Genomic DNA, 12,861 nt, shown 5'->3' with positions numbered 1-12,861 from the left:
AAGCCTGTAACTTTTTAAAATTCAATTTTAGTTTTAAATCCAATAACATTAATAGGAAAGTGGACTGAGTAAATGGTATCTTTTTTTTGGTTTCACGAGGTAATGGATGCAATTGATTTGCTGTGTAAGTATTTAGGAAAAGTTACATTATTTTTTTATCGATCTCTTTGATCCAATTTTCTCTCACGCGGTGTTATTTCCATCACGTGAGGCTAAATGCCACTTTTTGCTTTGTACTTGTTTATTGTAACCAACTTAAGGATTTCATTTCCGGAGTGTACCGACCATATAATCGATGGATCATAGGGTAGGCGGATGGTGCGTGGGATTTTTTTGATGCAAGTCATTCGGCAAGACCGTCAAGTGTCTTTAATTCAAGCAGATCGATTCCTGTAAAGAATAACAGATGAACAGAAACGGAGGAAAAGAGAACTGAAAAGGAAGCGAGAAACCGGTGGTCTGCGGTTTTTCAAATCGAAAATATCTAGGCATGACCCAAGTAAGATCGCAATTTGTAACAATGCTGACTAACTCTTGTTCTGACTTACTCTGTAAGACCCATCTTAAGTCGTTTTCAATTGATTGTGTTAATCCCTCGACTGTTTAACACACAGTTTTTTAAGGCTTCTATTACGAAATTCATTTAAAATAAAATCCGCTTCCCCATTTGAGCCCAGTGCCCACAAATGAAATAGACTTCGCAGGCTTTCAGGAGGCGTGTTGACACCTTAAGACCCACCTTTGACTTATGAATACTAATTTTTCATAACTTTCTAACTTCGAGAACGGCCCGTGGTCGCTCGACAATCTTACTCGATCGTCCTTTGTGGACAGAACCAGTAACAGTATTTGTTCGATCTGTTAAAGCAGATGCTTCATGAAAATAGCTATCTTTATTTATTAATAAATGAAAGCTTGGGGAATCCCGTGACCGAGCCGTGATATGAAGGAAAAATACTTTTATGCATAAATTTATTAAGATCCAGCTTGCCAGTGTCGTTTCACAACATTTTTGTGATGAAAATTGACTTTTGTACGTTATAAGGTTCACACTGTGTTGCACTTGCGTATCATTGTACATATTGACGTTTCATTCGGCTAAAAACTTTAAAAATTTAAGCTTTTGCAAATCATTTGTTAGAGCAGGAAGTCGCACTGCGAGACAATGTATTCTTATGTTTATTCATCGTAAACGGAGGTCCCTTTCACTTTCAACCGATGCATTTTTTTATATTCAGAATAAAAATAATAAGAATTATCAAGGATACAAACATTTAGAAGTGAACAGAGATACAAAAGGTCCATATTTGATCTAGACCCGTCATTATTTATCGCCTGTAAAAGGGGGGGGGGGGGGTCGGAGGACTATGGGGGTGGAATATGGACAGTGTGTGTGCGTGTGTGTAGGGGGGACGGAGGTGGGAATCACACGTCACCAACAGAGTATAAAGGGGGACTATAGAAACTTGACTGCCAATCAACTAGAGGAGGAGTTAGGGTCAGAACAATAACACAGGGCATCATGAAGGGTCAGGTAAATTTTATTATGACACAAAAAAACTCTCTTCAAAGAGTCTGGATGTTGTAACAACAGCTGTTGATTGAAAGCTACTTTTCCAATCTGCATAGAATCTGGATGTTGTGAAAACCTAACTGAAAAGGGAACGGGAATTGGAATAACAGGGGAGGGAGTCTGGAACTTAAGGTACAGCGGTAATCCGCATAACGATTCATAATGGCGGATGTAAACAATTTTCGACTGCATCTTGAAGATATGCCAGCGATTACCGTGAAGCTATGAGCCAAGTCAGAAGCTTTTTTCCTTTAAGAAACCCTCTAATACGTTATGTATTGCGCATTTTAATATCTAAAAAAGATTCATTTCACGCGGAAACAACGTGCAGTGAAACCAAGTAAGATCGTTTGGAAAGAAACTTTATTATTGAAGAAATGACTTACAGAGCTTGTGATTTAGTGGTGAGTAATTGCACTTTCTGGTCACTTCTAGAATCAAAATTTTTCTTGTTGAGCTCGCCACGCCAAAAGCATAATTTTTTTTTTTGTCGTTTTTAAGCCAGCAGGTTTCTTCTTCTGCTGACTCAGTCTCTCGTCTTGTTTACCGATTTATTCCGCTTTATTTTTATTTATTATTTTCCATTTTTTTGACAGCAACTGCAACTGACTGCATTTAACAGCATGCTACGATGCTTTACATAGGAGATGTTTGGCCATTTTCAATTATTCTTGTGGTGCTGTTAGTGTTTGCATTATCCAACCAAGTTTCTGAAGCCAGAGAGTATATAAATGGAAGGTAAATTCTGCAAAAGGCCGAGTGGCCCATCTACCATGTCTACTCGAGACTTATTGGGTTTTTTGTAACATAAAGCCACTCCCCCTCCCCCGCATTTTGTCTACCCTGCTGGCAAGCGCTATTGTGTGGTGTAGCAGCTGGAGAGCATATTGAAATAGGAATCTACGGTTGAGAGAAGCAGGTTTAGGCACCCTAACCCGTCCATTTTCTTTCTTTAGCTGATTGTTTTATTGTATTAAAAACATTTTGCAACCCCACCATGAAGGAAAACAGAACAGCTTTATGGGCCTGTTAAATTACTGGAACCTTCAAGAAATGGATCCCTGGTCTTGAACACGGACATTTTGGCTAGGAGTCAGCTTACCATGAGGCCATCTTGTCTCCCAACAGGAAGATTAAAAGTACCATTAAAATGAAAAAAGAAAGAATGGAGTAACATCATGGAATCTCCTTACAGAGATCTTTTCAAAACCACTGAAATATTCCCACCCTTATCACTGCATCTCCTCAACTGAAACTATTTTTCAGTCTTGTTTGTTTGTTTTATGTTAAGAAACTCATCATGAGGCTCCTCATTGCAGGCAGTGTAAGGCCTGGTCACCCTGGTCGTTACCATTTTTTGCAGGGAACAGATGTCCATAGGGTCTTCTGGGTATCAGTTGGGGACAAGAAATTCATCAGTTACTTCCTGAGGATCCCCCAGAGACTCATGGTCACACGAGTTACCATCATCTGCACAAGCTCCCTACTTTATTTCACTGTTTGATTAGGACAGAAATATCTCCTTTTATCCTGCATACAAAGTGACTGCACAGCAAGCACCCTTCATTGGAAAATACAGCAGAAGAGATGTAAAAAGAAGAAACTGGAGGAATCCTCCAGGCAATGCTCTTGTAATATTTGCAAGTCTTTGTTTTTTTCACCCAGGGCTGGTTTGCACCTGTGGCGGAACTGTACTTGGAGTCATAGTCGGAGTCATGAGAGTGCTTCCGACCAAGTGAAAATCAAAAATTGAAGTTACAAGCGTGAAGGAATCCAAGCCTGCAGGAAAAATCAGAACAGGTCTATTTTCTTCCAACTCCACTTTCACTGTGACGTATATTATCCAATGAAAACTAAGTTATCAGGGTTGCAGCCAGAAGCAGAAGAACTAACTCATCACAAAACTTGTTTGCTGTTCACCAACAATCCAGTGTCCCCAGAGCACAGACAATGGAGCTGAAAATTTTTCTTTATTTATCTATTCTCTTTTCTTTGGTTAATTCTCCAGAAACAAGTAACAAAACACTTAGAATACCTCTCTATTCCAGGTGTTCCTGGTTTGAACAATGCCTGAAAAAAGAGTGATACAACAAGAGCCTCTCAGCAAGGGGCACATGAATCCTGTTGCCATAAATACATTCAATATAAATTTCATGAAAGCTATATTCACCCTCACTGATACAATCCCACAATATGTTGCATCTAACAGCGGACCTCGGCAGATTTTTGAGACGAAAATCCACCGCTACGCAGCAGATGTGTGTGGAAGTCGAGCCTGCCGTGGGACTTTTTTTTTACTAACTGGACCCACGGAATTTAGCCCTGGAAATTATCTTGTAGAAAATGGAGAATTGTTTCGTTCAAAAGTGATCCTAAGTGGCATAAATCTTGCTATACCCTGAGCTATTTGGACAGCAGGTTGTTGTGTATAGAAGGAGTCCAACAGTGCAAGAGTCCAAAGAGCACAATCTTTTGTAGTCATGAGTAACAATACAAAGGATTGAAAATGGCTCAACCAGACTGAAATGAATGTGTTGGAGTTGGAGGAACACCTTACTTTGTCAGGCTTGCCCTTGGTGAATTTATTCCCCAGGAATAAACTCTGCAGACTCCCTGAGAACAATATAAAACTGTGATAGAGTGAATTTGACTCAGTGCTGTAAAACCAAAACCAATGAAATCGTAGCTGCCAATCAGAATAAACGCAGATATCACAATGAACTAATGAGAGCTCATAGTTAAAAAACTAGCAAACTGCCTGGGGCCTGGGAAAAAGGGATTGACCAAGTTGCATTTGGGTTTGGTTCTGCATATCTGCTTTAACAACATGCTTGAGATTTTATCAATCATCTCAACAGGATAATGCTTTTTTCTTCAAATATTTTTTATATGCAAAAGTGGAACTGGATAATTTTCTCTTTCTTGTTCCCAAACATGAATTCATTTCTCACTTGCTGTCATCATCCACTCAGGCTCATCATCCAGCCAGGACCTAACTGCTATGAAAAATAGCCTTGTAATGAGGATCAATCAATTGTATGAAACAAGTTATCAAAAATTAGTCTATAACAGGTAATTTTCTCATCCCATAAGGGGATGGTATGGTTCCTCAGGGCACCAAAGGGAGTCTGCTGGAACTGCTAATAAGGATATTTCTTCAGGGATTTAAAATTCCAAGAAGCAATAGGAACCTTCAAAACTAGACTCCAGGGGCATTATAATATTTTATAAGGGAAGTAACTATTTTTGAAACAACTCATTAACCTCAGTATGCAAGTAAACAGTAATGCATGGCTTGCAAATAGTAGCTACCCTGATTATGGAGGGTGGCTTTTTTCCAGCTCCTTTTCTGTTCAAAGAGTTTGTCAAGAAATGGAAGAAAGGTCAGTGGGACTATTTTGGGCCACAAGTAAGCAGCAGGGTTGCTGAGCTAAATTCAAAATAGGGGCATCAAATTTTCAGCATATGTCAAGATCATTTTCAAAGGGTTAGGTTACTCATAATAATAATTCATTAAAGTTAATTTTCTCACTATTGGGTCTTAATTCTCAGATTTCATCATTGCTGTGAATAGAAAACAGGGAAAAGTTATTTTTGAGCTAATCTTGGCTACCCAAGGAGGAAGAGAGTGAAGTTCATCTGTGCAATCCTTGTAAATCTTCAACATCCCCAAGCACTCTCCCTTTGCTTAAGTTCTTGTTGCCCTTTTGCTGATTTTACGATTCTAATCTTGCAGAGGGGAGGAATAGGCCTAGGGATCAGCAGTATTTTTGCCCAGATTTTGGATTCAGATCAAAATTTTAGTGCATTTGCATATTCTGCAATTGCAGCAATTTGTGGTTTTCATTAATTTGATGGGCCCAGATTTTGGATCTTGAAGTGATAAAGTTTGGATCATGGATCTCAGTGATTGTCAGAAATGTTTTGTTTTGTTTGTTCTGTGTGGGTGTGTGTGTTGAGTTACCTGAAGTTGCTCAAAGTTGCCTGAAGTCACCTTATTCTACCCAAGTTGCCTCAACTCACTTAAAGTTGTCTATAATGTTTCTGTGCATCTGCTCAGTATGTAAAAGATCACAGGTGATGTCAAAATATGATAAAAACAAAAAAGTGGCACATGAAGCGGAGCTGACTATGTCATTGACGTTCTTACCACATTTTGATATCCTTTAATTTGTGATCTACTACTTTGTGCATCCACAGCAATTTGGAATTTATTTCTTTTATTCAATGAAGGACCAAAAAATTGTTAATGATGACATCATCTATGCATCTGTCTCCCACTAAATCTTAAGACAGAAGCAGTCAAACTGTTAAATCTGCTTGCTTGAATGTTAATATATTTTCATGAACACTCCTCTATGGTCAACAAGAGTGCCTTGGGGCTCAAAATATCTTGCATGACATAGAACTAGGAATTAATGTTTCCTTGACCAATTCCCTTTAATTGTGTACAGGAAAGGGAGAAATCAAAATCACTTTACAGACATGTGCATGTATGTGTGCTTCCAAGATCAAACTACAAGCACCTGAAAGTTTAATAATGATAGTAATTAATTTTATAGTGTATAGTGCTAAAATCCGTAAATATTAACATTGCATTCAGAATGACAAACTACTACCAAAAGCCTTGCCAAAGATTTTATATGTTTTGATCAACTTGTTTCTCAAAAGTAGCAAGGCTGGTGCAAGTTCTGATAGATTAAGGGACAACAAGTTCCATAAAGCAGTTGCAGCTTAAGTGAAGGCACAATCATTTGACCCTTGGAACGAACAGAAGAGGTTGTGTCAGAGGCAGGTTTAATTGAAAACAGATATTTAAGGAAGGGTTGAGTTAGATTGTTTAATGGTGTGAAAGCAAATTAAGGCAATTTAAACAATTCTGAATGATAGTGGAAGCCAGTACAGGTTGACAAGAGATGGTTTGATATGGTTAAATTTGTTAATCTGGAAAATAACTAGCTGTGGCATTCGAAACTTTACATGGAGGATCAAGTTGATATTGAGGAAGACTGAAAAGGAGTGCATTACAGTAATCAAGGTGCAAAGATACAAAAGCATGGACCAGTTTTTGTTAATTGTATGGAATGGAATTTTCTGATCTGTCTAATGCTGTATAGAGTTTGTAAAAGTGTTGCTTTAGATCTAAAGGATAATCAACCATCCATGCACCTATGAACATCAAACCAGGACCCAGAGTTCTGGATGCTTTCCCTAAGTGGTTTTCTAGAAGGCATCACCAGCAACAATTGAGTTTAGAGGAAGGTTTAACCCTGAAACTCCCAGGAGTGACTAACATGTAACTTCTCCTTATCATATCTGTCATGTATTACTTAAGAACTACACACCCCAAACAACATGGCGGTTCGGTAAGTAAAAGACTGTTTAATGAAGCCTCATGCGTGCGCATGAGCAAACCATATATGGTAGCACACAACATACAACACACTGGAAAACCATAACATTCCTCCACACATAAAACGATCTGTCCCTAGTTTTCAAAACAAGCCCTAAAATACAATTTCAAGGAAAACATAAAATAAACCAACAGTGTCCGGTAACCACAGTTCGAAAGGTAAGAACGACCTTTAAACAAGAAAACGAACAGAATAAAACAAAGTTCAGAGATCAAGCCTCTGTGGTGCCCTGCGAACTCTCTGAGGGTGTTGTCGCATTTTGACCATCGGACTAACTGTAGCTGGTTTAGCATCAGGAGGGTCAGGTACCGTAGGTGTGGAAACAGGAACCATCTTTGGTTGATCTTTTTTGGAACCTCCTGGAGCTGTGCCACCCTCAGTGGTTGGAGTACTTGATGTAATTGGGGTCAGTGGTGTGTTGGCCACTTCAGGTTGGCTGACTTCAACACTACAGTCGGCGTCAGTGCTTTCAACTGTGTGTCCAACTGCCGTTGGTCTCAACTGATCAATACGTCGGCGCCAGATCAGTCCCGGTGCCACCTGTACCTCATACATCAGCGGACCTGTTTTGTTAACAATCAGCCCTGGACGCCACTTCAGATCCCCTCGATAATCCCGTGACATAACTGAGTCACCAATCTCTAACTGGCGATACTGTTTAACCTTGTCAATCGCTGCCTTAATGCTCTGCTGGTGTTGTTGGTTAACCATCTTACGGTTTAAGTTAGGTTTCACCAAATCTAGGAGAGTACGCAATGGTCTTCCCAGGAGTAACTGTGCTGGGCTCTCACCGGTGGTGTAGTGTGGAGTGTTCCTGTAAGCTATGAGAAACTTTGCCAACTTCTCCCTCACTGGCTTGGGGCTTTGACGCATGGAACGCAAAGCCTGTTTGAAGGTTTGTACTGTCCTTTCCGCAAGACCATTCGTCGCTGGATGGTACGGTGCTGAAGTTATATGGCGGATGCCATTGGACTTGACAAATGTCTGGAATTCCTCAGAAACAAACTGTGTACCATTGTCACTGACTATCTGTTCTGGAATTCCAAATCTGGCGAACAAATCGCGTAGAATTTCGATAGTCGAACTTGAAGAAGTTGACTTGACTGGAACCACTTCTGGCCACTTGGTGTGTGCGTCGACAACCACTAAGAACATCGAGTTCTGAAATGGCCCTGCGTAGTCGATGTGTATACGCTGCCATGGTGTAGTGGCCCACTCCCACGGATGTAGTGGTGTTTTAGCAGGCATCTTCTGGTTTTGCTGACACCCGCTGCAGCCTTTCGCTAGCTCTTCCAGATGACCATTGATATTAGGCCACCATACGTAGCTCCTCGCGAGTGCTTTCATTTTGACCATGCCCAGATGCCCATCATGAAGTTCCTCTAACACTCTGCTTTGTAACTTATTGGGAACTACCACTCTCATTCCCCATAGGATGCAGCCTTGGTGAACTGTCAGTTCATTGCGTCGCTCGTAATAAGGCTTGTCTCCCTCCACACGAGTAGACCATCCTTTCACGATAGAATCATGTATCCTCGCTAGGACAACGTCACGACGTGTTTCTCTTGCCACTGCTTCACTGGTTATAGGTAATGGCACAAACTGAGAGGCGTGGAACACCTCTGTTGAATCCACCTCCAAGTCTTCTCGCTCTTTCTGCTGGAGAGGGAGCCACGACAGTCCATCGGCATTGCAGTGTTTGGTTGTACTCTTATACTCAATGATATAGTCGAACCCAGACAAGAACAATGCATATCGCTGAAGCCTTGCAGCAGTCATGGCTGGAACTCCCTTTTCTGGGTGGAAGATGGCAGTGAGGGGCTTGTGGTCTGTAATGAGCGTAAATCGTCTCCCATAGAGGTAAACATGAAATCGTTTCACCCCCCACACAATGGACAATGCCTCCTTGTCTATCTGTGCATACCGTCGTTCAGTCTTGGTCAACGATCGGGACGCAAAAGCTACCGGCCTTTCGCTACCATCGGACATGACGTGTGAAAGAACCGCGCCGATGCCAGTTGGTGAAGCATCACATGCCAGCCTAACCGGTAATGCTGGGTCATAGTGCGTTAGCACCTGCTCAGATGTAATCATACGCTTAGCCTCAGTGAACGCTCGCTCGCACCGTTCAGTCCACTGCCATTCGTTGTTTTGCTCTAACAACTGGTGAAGTGGGTGGAGAACTGTAGACGCATTGGGCAAGAAACGGTTGTAATAGTTTACGAGCCCTAAAAATGAGCGAAGCTGTGACACATTCTCAGGTCTTGGTGCACTGACCACTGCTTCAATCTTCTCTTGTGTCTTGTGTAGACCTTCCTTATCGATCTCATGCCCACAAAACTGAACTCTATCTTTGAAGAACTCGCACTTCTCCTTGTTAGCCTTCAGACCCGCATCTTGTAATCGCTTGAGTACACTCTCCAGGTTCTCCAAATGTTCTTCATCGGTTTTGCCTGTGACAATCATGTCATCAAGGATGCACTGGGTCCCAGGTATTCCCTGTAATACCTGGTCTATGGCACGCTGCCAAATGGCTGGAGACGAAGAGATGCCAAAGACTAAGCGATTGTATCGAAAAAGGCCCTTGTGTGTATTAATCGTAAGGAGTTCCTTGGATCTTTCGGTTACTTCCATCTGGTGATAAGCTTGGCGAAGGTCAAGCTTGCTGAAATGTCTACCGCCAGCCAAATTTGCAAAAATATCCTCTATACGTGGCAGAGGGTACTGTTCTGCAAGAAGTACTGGGTTCACTGAGACCTTAAAATCGCCACAAACTCGTACCGATCCGTTTCGCTTGACTACCGGGACAATTGGGGTCGCCCATTCACTGTATTCTACTTTAGAGAGAATACCTTCCTTCTCTAAGCGTGTCAATTCTGCTTCTACTTTGGGGCGGAGTGCGTATGGCACTTGGCGTGGTTTATGAAAGCTGGACTGGCAGCCTTCCTCGACCTTCAAATCCGCCTTGTAGCCTTTAAGTGTGCCCAGATTTTCGGAGAATACAGACTCGTACTTCTGTAGTATCTGATCCACTTTGCGTGCCATACCCCCTTCTGAAGTCTTGCTAAGCTTAAGGGTTTTGATTTCACCCCAGTTCAGTTGAATGTTGGACAGCCAGTCACGCCCAAACAGTGCTGGTCCCTGCGTCTCAACAACTTGTAGGTTTAACTCTTTTTCCTGGCCCTTGAACTTAACATTACATCTCATCTCTCCCTTAGGTGTGATTTTCTGCCCAGTGTATGTCTTAAGTGTCACAAGGCTCTTTGAAAGTTTGACATGATTAAAATGTTCCTTATATAGTTTGTATGGAAGTACAGACACCGCTGACCCTGTGTCTAGTTCCATCTTGACCACCTTTCCCTGTATTTCGGGGTTGACCCATATTACGTGATCCTTGTCACCCACATTATTAACCTCAAGGGATGCCAAATAATCATCGCTGTCCCCGTCATCGCTGTCTACATAATTTACTGGGGGTTGGGAAGCTTGTGTCTCTTTTTTCTTTGATTTACAAGCCCTCACAATGTGACCAGTCTTGTTACAGTGGTGGCATTTTTCTTTCTTGAATGGACAACTTTTGTGATCATGAATTCCCAAACAGCGGTAGCAACTTTGATCACCCGTTCTCTTGGGGGAAAAAGAACCCTTTTTCTCTGAAAGCTTGGCTTCTCTCTTGAATTTAAGCTTCTTGCCTGGCTTTGATTTGGCTAATAAATCGATTGATTCTGACGCTTTATTCCCCTGGAGAGCTTCAACATCCTTGTAAGATTGCTCAATAGCTAAGCACTTTGCAACAGCAATGTCAAATGTTAGTTCCTCAAGCTTAAGTTTCAAAAGCTCTGACATCATTCTCTTATCTCGAATACCCGAAACCAGTCTATCTCTAAGCCTTTCCAAACGCATGGCGTCGTTAAATTTGCAATCCATAGCTAGATGTTTCAAAACAGCAACATATTGACTCACCGTTTCTCCTGCGTTACGTGCTCGGTTGTCAAACTCATACCTAGCTACTAAAGCAGACTTCTGTGGCTTCAATTGTTCGCGGAGACGCTCTACGATTGCGTTGTACGTGAGAGAATCTTCTCCTAACAAGGTCGGAGCCATCAAATCTTTCGCCAGTTGGTACGTTTCAGTGGGAAGATTGGTTAACAGGATGGCTTTCTTCTGTTTCGCGTCGGTCACTCCATTGGCCACGAAGAAGAATCCTAACTGTTCTGTATACGCCTCGAAGTCAGTTCCCACAGTGAACTTTTGAACTTTTCCGATGTTACGAACTGGATTTGGTGCCGTATTTGCATCGCTGGCCATCGTGGACGTTATGTGGATTTAGTTTAGGGATGTCTTCACTTTTAGCAGCCAAAAAGGTCCCTTAATATCCTATCCTCGTCGCCAAAATTGTCATGTATTACTTAAGAACTACACACCCCAAACAACATGGCGGTTCGGTAAGTAAAAGACTGTTTAATGAAGCCTCATGCGTGCGCATGAGCAAACCATATATGGTAGCACACAACATACAACACACTGGAAAACCATAACAATATCCATACATTATACAACAGAAAGGTGATGAGAATCCTCAAACTTATCAGGTTGAAGTTGTTGTCTTGATCCAACACCAAATTCTCTGAACTAATTCACAAAGAAATTTGTAGCAGCTAGAGGAGAGAATTAACAATTAGTTATTGGGAGTTAAAAGGTTAACAATGATGAAGCAATCAAATATCGACCCCCATGTAAGGTATGATATTCTTGAGGCAACAGTAATTAAGTCTTACTTACAAGATCAAGTTCCTCAGAATTCTTTTAGGGATTATTTCAGTCCAGACCATGAGTTGGTTAATGCAAATGAGTTGAGGGTGGCATCTGATTTGTTGATAATGCCTCTTGAATGCAAGACAAGTATTTCAACCACTCTCCTTTCTCTCTTGTAGATGCAGATGTGTACAACTTTGATGCTTCACATCACCAAAGACCATTCATCACAATTTAGTCTCCGTCAGTCCAAGAAAATTAAGGTATAATAGGACTGATCATTCTCCAAGATTCTAACTCTGATTAAGCTTACTTTGTTCAGGTTAGTACAATAATAAATAAGCACCATATTTTTGTCGGTGGAAATGTTCTACTGTCTTGAACTTAAACCAAATAAGATTTTGTCAGTATGTTTGTTGTATAATTTTGAGAATAGAATGTTCATGAAGTCAATTGGTTGGTTCAGGTGATTAATTGTCACTTAGTCTGGCTATGAGTGGGCTTCCTGGATATGCTTGGCATATGATTAATGCCTGAATGAATATTCTTTCTAAAAGTTAACCTGTGTTTGATAAACAGTCAAGTAATTTCAAGTTCCCTTTGGCAGTAAAGAATGAATTGTACTTCTATTTTGAATGGCATAAGAATTGCCCTTGGGCCCATGCAATATGACATTTTAAAATCAGCTTAGATAATATAACTGCCTAATCGCATACATGTATTGGTTGACAATTAAAATTGAATTTCATTTGTAATTGTGCTTTATTCATACTTAAGTTTCAGAGTGCATTTTACTTCTGGATTAGGTGGTAGCTCTGCTGATTTTTAATCACAGGAATTTTATACGGATGAGGTCTTTGCAGAAACACTGGAAATTTAAGGGCCAGTTATCAGAAAGTGAGAATTAACTTGCTATTTGTCACGTGGAATGGTGACATAACAGGAAGGATAGTAGTCCTTAAAATCCATTTTCATATATTTATAGTGAAGCTGCAAATGTTATTTTACTATTTTTATTTGAATACTTCGCTTATACTTTGAATGTATTAAAGGTACTAATTTACGTCACAAATTGCCCTTACATCAAATGACTTGATGTAAAACTGATGCAAAACATGA

The 12,861-nt window shown here is 40.8% G+C and overlaps 1 long non-coding RNA gene and 1 pseudogene across 1 annotated transcript; both read left to right on the top strand.

Annotated features, from left to right (window-relative positions):
- The first annotated feature begins 2,172 nt into the window (after positions 1–2,172).
- LOC149044351 (uncharacterized) lies at positions 2,173–12,651 on the top strand. Its single transcript, XR_016187478.1, has 3 exons — positions 2,173–2,311; positions 11,922–12,005; positions 12,520–12,651. It is a non-coding gene; the product is annotated as an uncharacterized LOC149044351 (long non-coding RNA).
- LOC149044352 (uncharacterized) lies at positions 2,874–4,294 on the top strand (annotated as a pseudogene).
- Positions 12,652–12,861: the final 210 nt, after the last annotated feature.

The sequence above is a fragment of the Pocillopora damicornis genome, chromosome 6 (genome assembly GCF_964200805.1).
Source record: "Pocillopora damicornis chromosome 6, jaPocDami1.2, whole genome shotgun sequence".
NCBI lineage: Eukaryota > Metazoa > Cnidaria > Anthozoa > Scleractinia > Pocilloporidae > Pocillopora > Pocillopora damicornis.
This window is presented reverse-complemented; position numbering and strand designations above follow the sequence as displayed.